General features: G+C 34.1%; 1 long non-coding RNA gene across 1 annotated transcript; it reads left to right on the top strand.

The window, feature by feature from the left end:
- Positions 1-218: 218 nt before the first annotated feature.
- On the top strand, positions 219-989 carry LOC143047424 (uncharacterized). Its single transcript, XR_012969551.1, has 2 exons — positions 219-319; positions 565-989. It is a non-coding gene; the product is annotated as an uncharacterized LOC143047424 (long non-coding RNA).
- The last annotated feature ends 12536 nt before the right edge of the window (positions 990-13525 follow it).

The following is a 13525-nucleotide window of genomic DNA, read 5'->3' as shown; positions in this document are numbered from 1 at the left end:
AACATCAAGTGTTCAAAAATGAAACACAAAGGCATTAAAAACTGAACACCACACATTCAATTAGTGTTAAGAACTCTAACATCAAGTGTTCAAACGTGAAACACAAAGGCATTAAAAACTGAACACCACACATTCAAATAATGAACACTAGTGTGAACATTTGGAACACATTTTTTGACTTAGAAAATGCATTCGTTTTTTTTTTTTTGCAGGAATCGTTAGATTGAAATGTTTGAATTAGGAACCGGTAGCCAATAATCCCACAAAGGTCATTTCTGCATGCTATAAAATGTTGGAAAAAAAGAAAGATGTCAAAAAGGTATAACAATATATATATATATATATATTAGCTTATATAAGTGTATCATTTCTATATCTGTATACCTTAGGTCAAGAAATCGACTTTTGTAATTTATAATGTCAACACTTGCATTTCACTGCCATAGAATATCAATTTGTACTCTAGTATACATCAAAATTAAAGCATGCATAACAACCATTGCATAATTTGATGCTTTGTGAAATTTAAACTCTCTTCTATTAATTTTAAATTTTATTTTGCAGGATATATAGGCTCATAGACATTACTTGTTGTGGAGGATTTTGACATTGGAAGTTAATAACAACAAATAAAATGCCACCCAGTTGATAGCTTTAAGTGAAGACGCACTGAAAAGTGGAGCGTACATTGTATGTGATCGTACAAGAACTGTTGGAATTTGCAAACTTTTAAACTTTCATTGTGACAAATATCTATATCATAAACTGTCTTCTTATTACATTGCTTTTTTGGTTAGGATACACATGATGTAGCAACTATCTTGTCATGTACATGTAGGGGAAAATCATTATTTGTGATATATTTAAGTCAACCTAAAAACATTATGTATGTGATTTCACTGACTGTTACTTGTGATATCATAAGGTATTCTTGTGTACTTTTCTTACATATATGCTCATTTGATTATATAAAGAATTACTTGTTAAAATATGTTTTATTGTTGTATTTTGCCTGATTGAGTATAGTTTTTATAACGGTTTAATTAAGTTTAGTTCTTATGGAAAACTATGTACGCTTAACAATAGAACATGTTCCACATTTGAACACCATGAATTTGAACACCTATGTCAACTGTTCTGAATGTAAACGTCTGGTGTTCTGAATCTTAACATTTTGGTTTTTAAACATGTTCTGTGTGTTCAAAAAGTGTTACATGGCTGTTGAACGCGTCGACGTATTAAGATTTTGAACATTCGGACACGTTAAATCGTTGAACACTAGTGTTAAGGTCTCTAACATCAACTGTTCAAAAATTAAACACAAAGGCATTAAAAACTGAACACCACATATTCATTTGATGAACACTAGTGTAAACATTTGGAACACCATTACACGTTCAAAAAGTGTTACAAAAAAAGCGTTCAAGCAGTGTTCTATTTATGAACACTTAGATTTACAGTGTATAAACGAGGGGCGAAAGATATTCAAACTCTTAGATGGTTATTTTGCCGGAGCCGGCAATCCGGCAAAATAGCCACTGCCTTAAAATTACTAATCCTGGTACCTTTGATAACTATTTAATTGCTCTTACTCAGAATATAATATTACAACTACAATAGTTTAGATATTTATGATGCCTCTATATTCTTATTATCCACGTTATATAAATTAAAAGACAAAAATTATAAAAAAAAAAAAAGAGGTCCACTTCGTGCACTGAGATGATTCAAGTTAATATAAGGATTCAAGCGCAGGTCAAATGTAAAAAAAGGGGGATTCTTTTCTGTCGTACAGAAAGGATAATTTTGTATATATGAAAGTATAACAGGGACATGTAATTTTTCCTGCAAAATTTTCAAGATTAACATAAAAAGAAAGAGAAAACCATTTTTCATAATTAATCTTTTTCTAACATATTTTGAAAAATATCTTACATAACTTAATATCTTCTTAAATCTTTCATAACCACACATGTTTGTGTTGCAATGTATCTGACAGAGTTTAGAAAATATTTTGCATGTATAATTTGTCAATTTCACGGAAGAATAAGTATATCCATGGGTAGTATATCATATATATGTTAATATGTTATACATTTCAATATTCTGATAAAATGTCTTTTAACATCTGTAATTACCTGCTACATCTTATCTTATTGAGACAAGTTGAGGGTACAAACTCCAACTGCACGGATATACCGAACGTGAGCCAAAACTTGTGTGTTGAGCTCCCTATCCCGCAAACATAAAGAATTTAACTAAATAAAGAACCAACAGCAACGTCATAACGATGTTCTTGGTGACATAAACTATAGACACACGGCGCCGAAGCGGATTAAGGCAAAGGCCCGGCCCCCTTTTGTTAGAAAAAAATGGTTGATCATTCAAAGAATCCATAAAGCACGACTGCAGTGGTCCCCCTCTAAGGCAGTCAATAGACCCCTCTTTTTAAAAATTTCGGGAATCGCCACTGACACGATGCATTCAAATTGATAATAATACCAGTCACCGTGAATCGGCCAGCTAAGGGTTTTATGAATTATTTTTAAGACACCTCCAACGAATAAACTTTCGAAACGAAAGAACTCAAAGTTCTTAGTCGGAATAATATCATAAGTTACGTTTTTTAAAGATTCTGGCACCAGGGAACACAACGAAACACCTTTTGACATATTCAACTTTTTTTTTGTTTGATAAATATAGTTAATTCTCAATTATCATAGTTTTTTATCGTTGGTGGAAAAAGGTTCCAAGAACACTGAATTGTTATCTGTTTTGGACCATTTGAGCTTCATGACTATGGTTGGCATACATATTTCGATCCTATTTGTAAATTTACATAACAGTGCTTGGAAGTTACAAAGTTTCCACTATCTTATTGAAAACCCAAACTTTCTAATTGTCAACTTCCCATTTCTCATCGGTAACATACCAAATTCCTTAGTGGCAACATAGCCCTTGTCAAGAGGCAAATCTAGTCACACAAGTCCGTAAACCAATACGAAACTTCAATCGATATCATTTAAAAAAACAGTTGATCATTGGCGTTCAATTAAAACATTTTATTCAGTTCATTGAAACAACCTTGATGTCAAGTAATTAAGTCAAGCAAGCAAAATCTGTACAGGATTTTAATAGATACAATTCAGTCAATTTAACCGGCAATTCACCACATTGTCATTGATTGCACTGATTTAAGATCTAGAGTTCGATTGATTCATTTTATTGTCCTGTTAGGATTCAAAAAATAATTGTAAGAAGCTTGGTAAATATCGAAAATATGAAACAGAACAAAAAAAAAAAAAAACAACTCGTTTGACAAACTACTAAAGCCATTAGATGACTTCAGTTGATACATTCAATTCATTCTAATTAATTGATACTTGAAATTCAAATTGAAGCGATTGATTCAATTGAAATCCAAAGTTGAATTAATTTAATTGTATCAGGTGTACCAATTCAATTGAACATGTGAAATATAAACGAGAAGACTTGACTAGTGTGACCTCATAACTGGGTCGAGTTCAGGTGATTCAATAGTATAAATTGCATTATACGGATCATTTGAGTCAATTTTGAAAAATAATCAGGATAGGTTTTGGACATGAAATAATTGACTTGAATTGAATCAATTGATCTCAATTGAATAAAAAAAAATGTCAGCTGGGAAAATGATGACTCGTTTGACCTAGATCTTACGATAATTTGATACGAATCTTCAAAAGGTACTTAAGGCAACAGTAGTATATACCGTTGTTAAAACGAGGGAAACACTTCAACTACAAGAGGAAAATAAAGGAACAAAAGGACAACGGAAGTTCAACTGAAACAAACACCAACATACATAGAAACGCGATCGAACTATTTGATAAAAACTGTCATATTCCTGACATTTTAAGAAAAAAAAGTGGATTGAACCTGGTTTTATGGCTAGCCAGACCTCCCGCTTTAAATGACTACGTTACACAAATACAGCACAAAAACACACACGAACACTCATCACAGAGAAACGCACGAACAAATAATATAATAGTCGACACAACATGGAAACCACAGAACAACAACAAACATCTTCCACCAACGACAGACACCACAAACAGTGACACACATACTAACGAAACGAACATGTAATCTCGAACTTTATACAATTATTTTCACAAAACCAGTCAAAGCAACTTTCATAATAATGAAGGTATTGTTCATAAAGGCAATGGTATTATTATTTGGACAACAAACCATAAGACTCTAACCTAAACCATAAAAGAAACATCAAAAATAAATACACGAATGTTGGATGTACAAAGTACCGAAACACGTCGTATAGCAATGCAAATTCACACTCGGTATACAAGTTATATTTGCGAATAGGTCTCATTCGTTGCTTAGCAGACATACGACATAGATGTAAAACCGCAATCTAAGAAATGGCAAACATGTCATTAGTTAGTTAAGACACTGACACATATCGTAAAGTTACGTTATAAATTCATTTTCTTAATTTTTTATCATCGGGAAATGTCTGCACTAAGTCAGGAGTATGACAGTTGTTTTTCACTCGTTCCGTTGTTTGATGCCGTTTGATTTTGTCAATTTTTATGGACTTCCACATTTTGAATTTAACTTGAACTTTTATCTATCAATTTAACTTGATCTAAAAATGAGTGATCGCATGAACCCTACATACAACAAGACCGGTGCATCAGCAGGATAAGAGTCTCTGCTGTGCATGTATTATACGCCATGCGAGTCCACACTAAGTCCACAACCCTTTTACAGATGAGACACATATCTGGTATTATTATTTAGTTCTAATACAGGGAAAACTTGAGTTAAGACAGACACACCAGATTAACCAATTGGTGATGGGGAATTTATGTAGTATCGATGCGAGTCGTTATTCATCCTAGCTATTCCTCATAGTTGTATAAGGGACACACCTTTGTTGATGAAGTCCATACAGTGTAAACATGCATGCGAGTGGACAGAGGAGTATGCATGTTACCGTTGAGAAATGGGAATTTGGCAACTAGAAATATGATCGCTTATGATCGTTGTATACTAGTATACTAAGTATATGAAATATCGTGTATGTGAACTGATTAGTAAGACACACTTAACAACCCGTTTCAGTTGATGTAAACGAAAGCACTAATTGGTGTTGTGTAAGAATTGAAACGAAGATAGATTTGACTCAGTTGACAAGTAAACTAATCATATACTCTCCTGGGATTACAATTTTGTACACCGGATGCCGTTTTCGTCTTCAGAAGACTCTTCAGAGGCGTTCGGATAAAAAATGTTAACATAAAGTACGAGGTTGAAGATCATTGAGGACACATAATTCCGAAAGGTATTGTCAAACAAAACCGAAGGAATCTATATCTGTGGTAGAAAATCCTTAGACTTTGAAAAATAATAATTAATGTTAACACAGAAGTGCCAACTACTGGGCTGGTGAAACGCTCGGTGAGAAAACCTAAAATAAAGTCTATATTCATACTGATATACCAGGATACAAATTTTTACGCCAGGCACAGTTGCAAAGCCAAATTATTAGTAACAGAAATTATGAAAAGTTGTGACATAGTAAACACTGCTGATAAAAAAAAATTAAAATAATCAGAAGACAAACACTGAACCCTAGGTTATATTCAAAATGGGGGAAGTCCATAAAAACTGACAAAATAAAACACTAGCCTACAAACCAACAGAACAAGTGAAAAACAACTGCTATATACCAGGCCTAGTAGCCTACAAACCAACAGAACAAGTGAAAAACAACTGCCGTATACCGGGCCTAGTAGGCTACAAACCAACAGAACAAGTGAAAAATAACTGCCGTATACCGGGCCTAGTAGGCTACAAACCAACAGAACAAGTGAAAAACAACTGCCGTATACCGGGCCTAGTAGGCTACAAACCAACAGAACAAGTGAAAAACAACTGCCGTATACCGGGCCTAGTAGGCTACAAACCAACAGAACAAGTGAAAAACAACTGCCGTATACCGGGCCTAGTAGGCTACAAACCAACAGAACAAGTGAAAAACAACTGCCGTATACCGGGCCTAGTAGGCTACAAACCAACAGAACAAGTGAAAAACAACTGCCGTATACCGGGCCTAGTAGGCTACAAACCAACTGAACAAGTGAAAAACAACTGCCGTATACCGGGCCTAGTAGGCTACAAACCAACAGAACAAGTGAAAAACAACTGCCATATACCGGGCCTAGTAGGCTACAAACCAACAGAACAAGTGAAAAACAACTGCCATATACCGGGCCTAGTAGGCTACAAACCAACAGAACAAGCGAAAAACAAGTGCCATATACCGGGCCTAGTAGGCTACAAACCAATAGAACAAACGAAAAACAACTGCCATATACCGGGCCTAGTAGGCTACAAACCAAAAGAACAAGTGAAAAACAACTGCCATATACCGGGCCTAGTAGGCTACAAACCATCAGAACAAGTGAAAAACAACTGCCATATACCGGGCCTAGTAGCCTACAAACCAACAGAACAAGTGAAAAACAACTGCCATATACCGGGCCTAGTAGGCTACAAACCAACAGAACAAGTGAAAAACAACTGCCATATACCGGGCCTAGTAGGCTACAAACCAACAGAACAAGTGAAAAACAACTGCCATATACCGGGCCTAGTAGGCTACAAACCGTCAGAACAAGTGAAAAACAACTGCCATATACCGGGCCTAGTAGCCTACAAACCAACAGAACAAGTGAAAAACAACTGCCATATACCGGACTAAGTCACTTGGTACAGGCATGCATTTTCTGAAGAAAATACTATGTTTAACATGTTTTTGTTACCTAGCGATACCTTCTTCACATAAAACAGTTGTTTATAAACCCGCTATATTGAACAAAAATTAAGTGGTAAACCTTAAGAGACATTCGAGGACAAAATAATATATACTTATAACCAGATGCTTCGCAGAGCCAGCTTTATACGACCGCAAAGGTCGATCGCTGAACAGCTGGGGCAAGTATGGACACAACATTCAAGTTTGATAAAGCTCTGACTTTGGATTGTGATTAAAAAGTTGACAAAGCAAAGGTTTCTGACACAGAATGAATGTGGTGTAATGAACTTAAAATTATTTTTTTTTGCTTTTCAGCAATACACTTTACTGTTGAATATAAGCACCTAAAAAAAAATATTTGAAGAAAAATTCTTTTCAATTTCTGAAATATGAAATGAGAAAAATTTTACCCAACACCCCTCTCAACATTATTTTTTACCTCCTCCAATCCCTTTTTCAAAAATAATCCCAAATTAAATTTCTAATTAAGTTGACAACAATAACTACTCATTTAAATACATCATAAAATTAAAATTATTATTAATTAACAGTAACTTCTAAAAATAAATTTACAGCTACACATCTCAAGACAATTATCACTTCCTTAATATAATTTTCAAGAAGTGTTAGGTAGGTAATCAAGTAATCAAACATATATATAACAGTATTTTTTAAATTTTAATTCTAATTGGATTACCTCCCTTACACTGCTTTTAAATTGTCTAAATTGTCCTTTAACAAGAAAAACCCTTGATCCCCCTTTTTGCCCCCAATTGCTTAATGATTTGATCCATTACCCCTTAACCATCCCTTTGTATTATGGAAACTTGTGATATAATTTCAGAGAGATGTATATACTTAAACTGATATCTAAACAAATGCTTATTTGGGCCCCTTTTTTGGCCCCTCATTTATTGAAACCCCCCTTGGAGCAAGAACCACAAAACTCCATTCCAGCTTTTCCTTTGTAGTAAGAAACCTTGTAGTATAATTTCAGAGAGATCCATACACTTTTAAACACAAGTTATTGTCTGTAAACTAGAAAAATGCTTCTTTTTGGCCCCTTATTCCTAAATGTTCAGGGATATAAACCCCAAACTGACACCAAGCATTCCCTTTATTATATGGAACCTTGTGGTACCATGTCAGAGAGATCCATACAGTTAAACATAAGTTATTGTTATGAAACAAAAATGCTTGTTTTTGGCCCTTAATTCCTAGACTGTTTGCCCCATAACCCTTAAAATAAATCTCAACCTTCTACTTAATGGTATGAACATTGTGGTATAATTTCAGAGTAATTGAAGTGCTTATACACAACTTATTGTCCTGAAACTAGATAAATGAATGTTTTGGGGCACTTTGGTCCCCTAATTCCTAAACCTATTGGACCAAAACCCCCCAAATCAATCCCAGCCTTCCTTTTGTGGTGATAAACATTGTGTTAAAATTTTATTGACTTCTATTTACTTATACTAAAGCTATTATCATCCGGAAACCATCTGTCTTCAGACGATGCTGACGACGACGACGTGATACCAATATATATATACGACGGCAAACATTTTTTTGCGGTTGTATAAAAACCATTCCAGATCTTGTCAAAGGCAACTAGATATCATTGAGATGGGAGCCATCTCTGTGGGCCCCGCTGTGAATAATGTGCATTAAAAAATTGTATCTTTACCATAAGACATGGGTTTGTCAACTGAAATCAAAGTTTTTGACCTTGACCTTTGACCTAGGAAGTTGTAAATAAATTATGACACACCCTCTGGTGTTGGTTCATATACATGTCAAGTATTAACTTTGAAATGATAACGGTTCTCAAGATATAGAGCGGACACGATCTTTACCATAGGACATGGGGTTGTCAACTGAAACCAAAGTTTTTGACCTTGAACTTTGCCCTAGGCAATCGTTCATAAATTATGACACACCCTCTGGTGTTGGTTCATATACATGTCAAGTATAAACTTTGAAATCATAACGGTTCTCAAGATATAGAGCGGACACGATCTTCACCACAGGACACAGGGTTGTCAACTGAAATTAAAGTTTTTGACCTTGACCTTTGACCTAGGAAGTTTTACATACATCATGACACACCCTCTGGTGTTGGTTAAAATGGATATCAAGTTTAAACTTTGAAATCATAACGGTTCTCAAGATATAGAGCGGACACGATCTTCACCACAGGACACAGGGTTGTCAACTGAAATTAAAGTTTTTGACCTTGACCTTTGACCTAGGAAGTTTTACATACATCATGACACACCCTCTGGTGTTGGTTAAAATGGATGTCAAGTTTAAACTTTGAAATCATAACGGTTCTCAAGATATAGAGCGGACACGATCTTCACCACAGGACACAGGGTTGTCAACTGAAACCAAAGTTTTTGACCTTGACCTTTGACCTAGGAAGTTTTACATACATCATGACACACCCTCTGGTGTTGGTTAAAATGGATGTCAAGTATAAACTTTGAAATCATAACGGTTTTTAAGATATAGAGCGGACACAAAGTTAAAGTGTTACGGACGGACGGACGGACGGACGGACGGACAGACGGACGGACGGACAGACTGATCACTATAGGGCGACCCGCCTTAGTCGGCGGGGCCCTAATAACAGCATATAGTCAAGCCATGAAACTAAGATTACATTTTCCTCAGGAAAAATTGCCCTTAGACTGTTTTTGCTATTCTTTTTAGTTATATAGTACATTAATATTTTATCATCCCTGCTTAACAATTGTTTTGATTTGCCCTTTCCAGAAGAAAGACAATCCTTAAAATTGATTCAGATGCAACAGATTAATAAAGTGTAAATTATTGACCAGCACTGTGTTGATGACCTTGCTGGTTGCCTGTTGATCTCGTTGGTTTCATTACCCCAGTAGTCCTGGCTTCCCTATTTCTATAATTCATAATATAAATTTCCTGAATCCATTAAATATTTTTTAAAAGATATTTTAAAGTTAGGCCCATTTTTAATTTGTCATACTAGTATACTAGTTTCTTCACAAGTACCTTGACTTTCAAATGTTTTGTTTTAGGGGTTCCGGGTTAAGGTAAATCTAGATACTAATAAGTAATTTTAGAAGCATTAAATTTATAAACTGTTATTCTCTTTATATTTTTAAAATTGGAAGTTATAGCAAATTGAGTTTACATATCACATGATCTTATAATATACCAAATACAATAAATATTTCGCTCAATTGTACTTTCAAATGTTATTATGCAATGGTGTGGCCTTGGCCTTGACTAATGACACATAATTCGTTCTGATTAAGGTTGGATATAATTAAATTCAGGGCTAAATTATACAATCTGGTACGATATGAAACATAAATAAGTAACAAAAATACATTTGTCATTTATTCCCTGTGACATTATAATTGAGTCTATTCTCACATGCACAACAGAAAATTGTTACTAGTACTTGCATCTGATTATTTTTTTTTAACTTGATTTGTATATATATATATATATATATATATATATATATATATATATATATATATATATATATATATATATATATATATAAATGAATTATAAAGATTTGAACATTGATAAACTACTGTTTCCTTTCAATTCCTACTTTACATTAGTTGCCAAATACTGATTTTTTTGTTTTACAATAGTTCATCATGCCTGTCTTGTTATATGCATCCTGGGCTTTCAATGCCTTTAGATTCAAATGTTCTTGCAGAACTTAGTTTGTGCAAAACAAATCAATGATGTATCTACTTTGATAAATGCAGTAAAAGTGCCACTGTTAAGTTTCTGAATTAACAGTATATTGAAATTTGATGGATCATGATTAGGATCATAACACAATGTTGTTGGCTGTACCCCTATTTTTCATATTTTTACCTATCATGTCTATTATGTCTGTTTGTTTTGTTCACACAATGCTGACAATTAAATGGAATTTTGTTCGATTGTCATAGAATGAGAGGTTTAACTTACTATATAACCAGGTTTAATCAACCATTTTCTACATAAAGAAAATGCCTGTACCAAGTCAGAAATATGACAGTTGTTTTGAATTTTGATTTTACAATTTGATATGGGGTTTTCCATTTTAAATTTTCCTTGGAGTTTGGTATTTTTGTTATCTTAAGTTTTTCAAATAAAAGACTAGAACAGGCTATTTTTCAACTAACCTAGGACTACAGTGCCAGCAGTGAAAATTATCAAAAATCCATATTGTCAGCAGAAACAATATATACAAATTTAAAATTAAAAAAAAAAAACAAAAAAAACCCCACTCATTTAGTTGTTCTCAAATGTTTGCACACAAAGGATATGAATCAGTATTTTTCAACTTATCAAGGACCAAAATTCCTAAAAGTGAAAATTTAGAAAATCTAATCTCATGTTTTTCTTAAGAAAGTGCTCTTAAGAAGAAAAGGATTGGTTTAATTATTCTTCTGTAAATGTGTGGAAAATACTTGATAAAAAAACAGTTTGCAACAATGTTAAAAGCAGAAAAGCAGGGAAACTCATAAAAGGTGAGGAGATACTAAGGGGAACAATAAACTAGAGGCTCTAAAGAGCCTGTGTTGCTCACCTTGGTCTATGTGCATATTAAACAAAGGACACACATGGATTCATGACAAAATTGTGTTTTGGTGATGGTGATTTGTTTGTAGATCTTACTTTACTGAACATTCTTGCTGCTTACAATTATCTTCATCTATAATGAACTTGACCCAGTAGTTACAGTGGAAAATGTTTGTAAAAATTTACAAATTTTATGAAAATTGTTCAAAATTGACTATAAAGGGCAATAACTCCTTAGGGGTCAATTGAAAATTTTGGTCATGTTGACCTATTTTTAGGTCTTACTTCAGTTTGCTGTACATTATTGCTGGTTACAGTTTATCTCTATCTATAATAATATTCAAGATAATAACCAAAAGCTGCAATATTTTCTTAAAATTACCAATTCAGGGGCAGCAACCCAGCAAAGGGTTGCCTAAATGGTCTGAAAATTTCTGGGCCGATAGATCTTGACCTCATGAACAATTTCATCTAGTCAGATTTGCTCTAAATGCTTTGATTTCAGAGATATGAGCCAAAAACTGCATTTAACCCTATGTTCTATTTTTAGTCATGTCAGCCATTTTGGTTCGCGAGTGGGGTATTCAGACACTATTTTTAAACTAGATACCCTTATGATGATTGTGAACAAGTTTGGTTAAATTTGTCTAAGTAGTTTCAGAGGAGAAGATTTTGTAAAAGATAACAAAAATTTACGAAAAATGGTTAAAATTGACTATAAAGGGCAATAACTCCTTAAGGGGTCAACGGACCATTTTCGTCATATTGACTTATTTGTAGATTTTACTTTGCTGTACATTATTGTTGGTAACAGTTTATCTCTGTCTATAATAATATTCAAGATAATAACCAAAAGCTGTAAAATTTTCTTAAAATTACCAATTCAGGGGCAGCAACCCAACAAAGGATAATTTCAGGGCAAATAGATCTTGACCTAATGAACAATTTTATCTTGTCAGATTTTCTCTAAATGCTTTGGTTTCAGAGATATAAGCCAAAATCTACATTTTACCCTGACTTTCTATTTTTAGCCATGACAGCCATTTTGGTTGGTTGGCTGGGTCATCGGACACATTTTTTAAACTTGATACCCCAATGATGATGGTGGCCAAGTTTGGTTTAATTTGGCCCAGTAATTTCAGAAGAGAAGATTTTTGTAAAAGTTAACGACGACAGATGCCAAGTGATGAGAAAAGCTCACTTACCCCTCGGGCCAGGTGAGCTAAAAATCAAAACAAAACGAACTTCAACAACACTGCAATAAAAAAGACGAAAACACAGAAAAGTAATAATTAACAACTCTGACCCTTTTCAATAATCTGGGATGAAGCTGATCAACCCAAAGAAAATCAAGTTATTATTACACCAGTGCCACACGTCATACCTCTCATTCTAATGCAATTTGGATGTAACAATTTTTTTCATTGGCTAAAAGTTGCCGTCAAATCCACAGTTGACCAGGCGTAACTAAGGAGGGACCCGCCATTTTGAATTGTTGAATCAACAAATGTTCGATTACTATTATATAATTGAAAATAAAACAAAACCTACCTTGAATTCGCCGTTTTAATGTAATTTTATCCGAATTTGAAGCGTACAGGTAACGTAATAACCTCCAGTTTGTAAGTTTTCATTTGTATGACGTCACGTTTAGCCATGACGTCTTTGTGCCAAAATCATTCATGAAGTTTCGCAGATTTGACAAATTTAGACATTTATTCAAGTTTTATCACATTTTTGCCTTTTTGTAATGCATTAGAATCGGAATAACAGTACTGTAGTTGAAGAGTTGACACCGTCAATTTTGATTTGACGGTCGCAAATCTCCGTTTTACTGTCTCCGCTACGCATTGCCAGTAAAACTGCATTTGCGACCGTCAAATCTAAAATTGACGGTGGCAACTCTTCAACTACAGTACTGTTATTCCTTAATTTTACATCAATATCTGGTGATAAAACAAACCTGATGATGTCATAAATGAGGAGATTTGAGGATCAAAGGACAGAGTTGTCACTCCAACAAATGGAATAAATCTGTGGTCATCTGTGACCTGTATCACAGATTTTCCATGCAGTTGAGTAAAACAAATAATGATGCTGTGTCTGCTAAACTTTTAAATA

This window comes from Mytilus galloprovincialis, chromosome 1, assembly GCF_965363235.1.
Source record: "Mytilus galloprovincialis chromosome 1, xbMytGall1.hap1.1, whole genome shotgun sequence".
NCBI lineage: Eukaryota > Metazoa > Mollusca > Bivalvia > Mytilida > Mytilidae > Mytilus > Mytilus galloprovincialis.
Note: the sequence above shows the minus strand (reverse complement) of the source record. Positions and strands in the feature narration are given on the sequence as shown.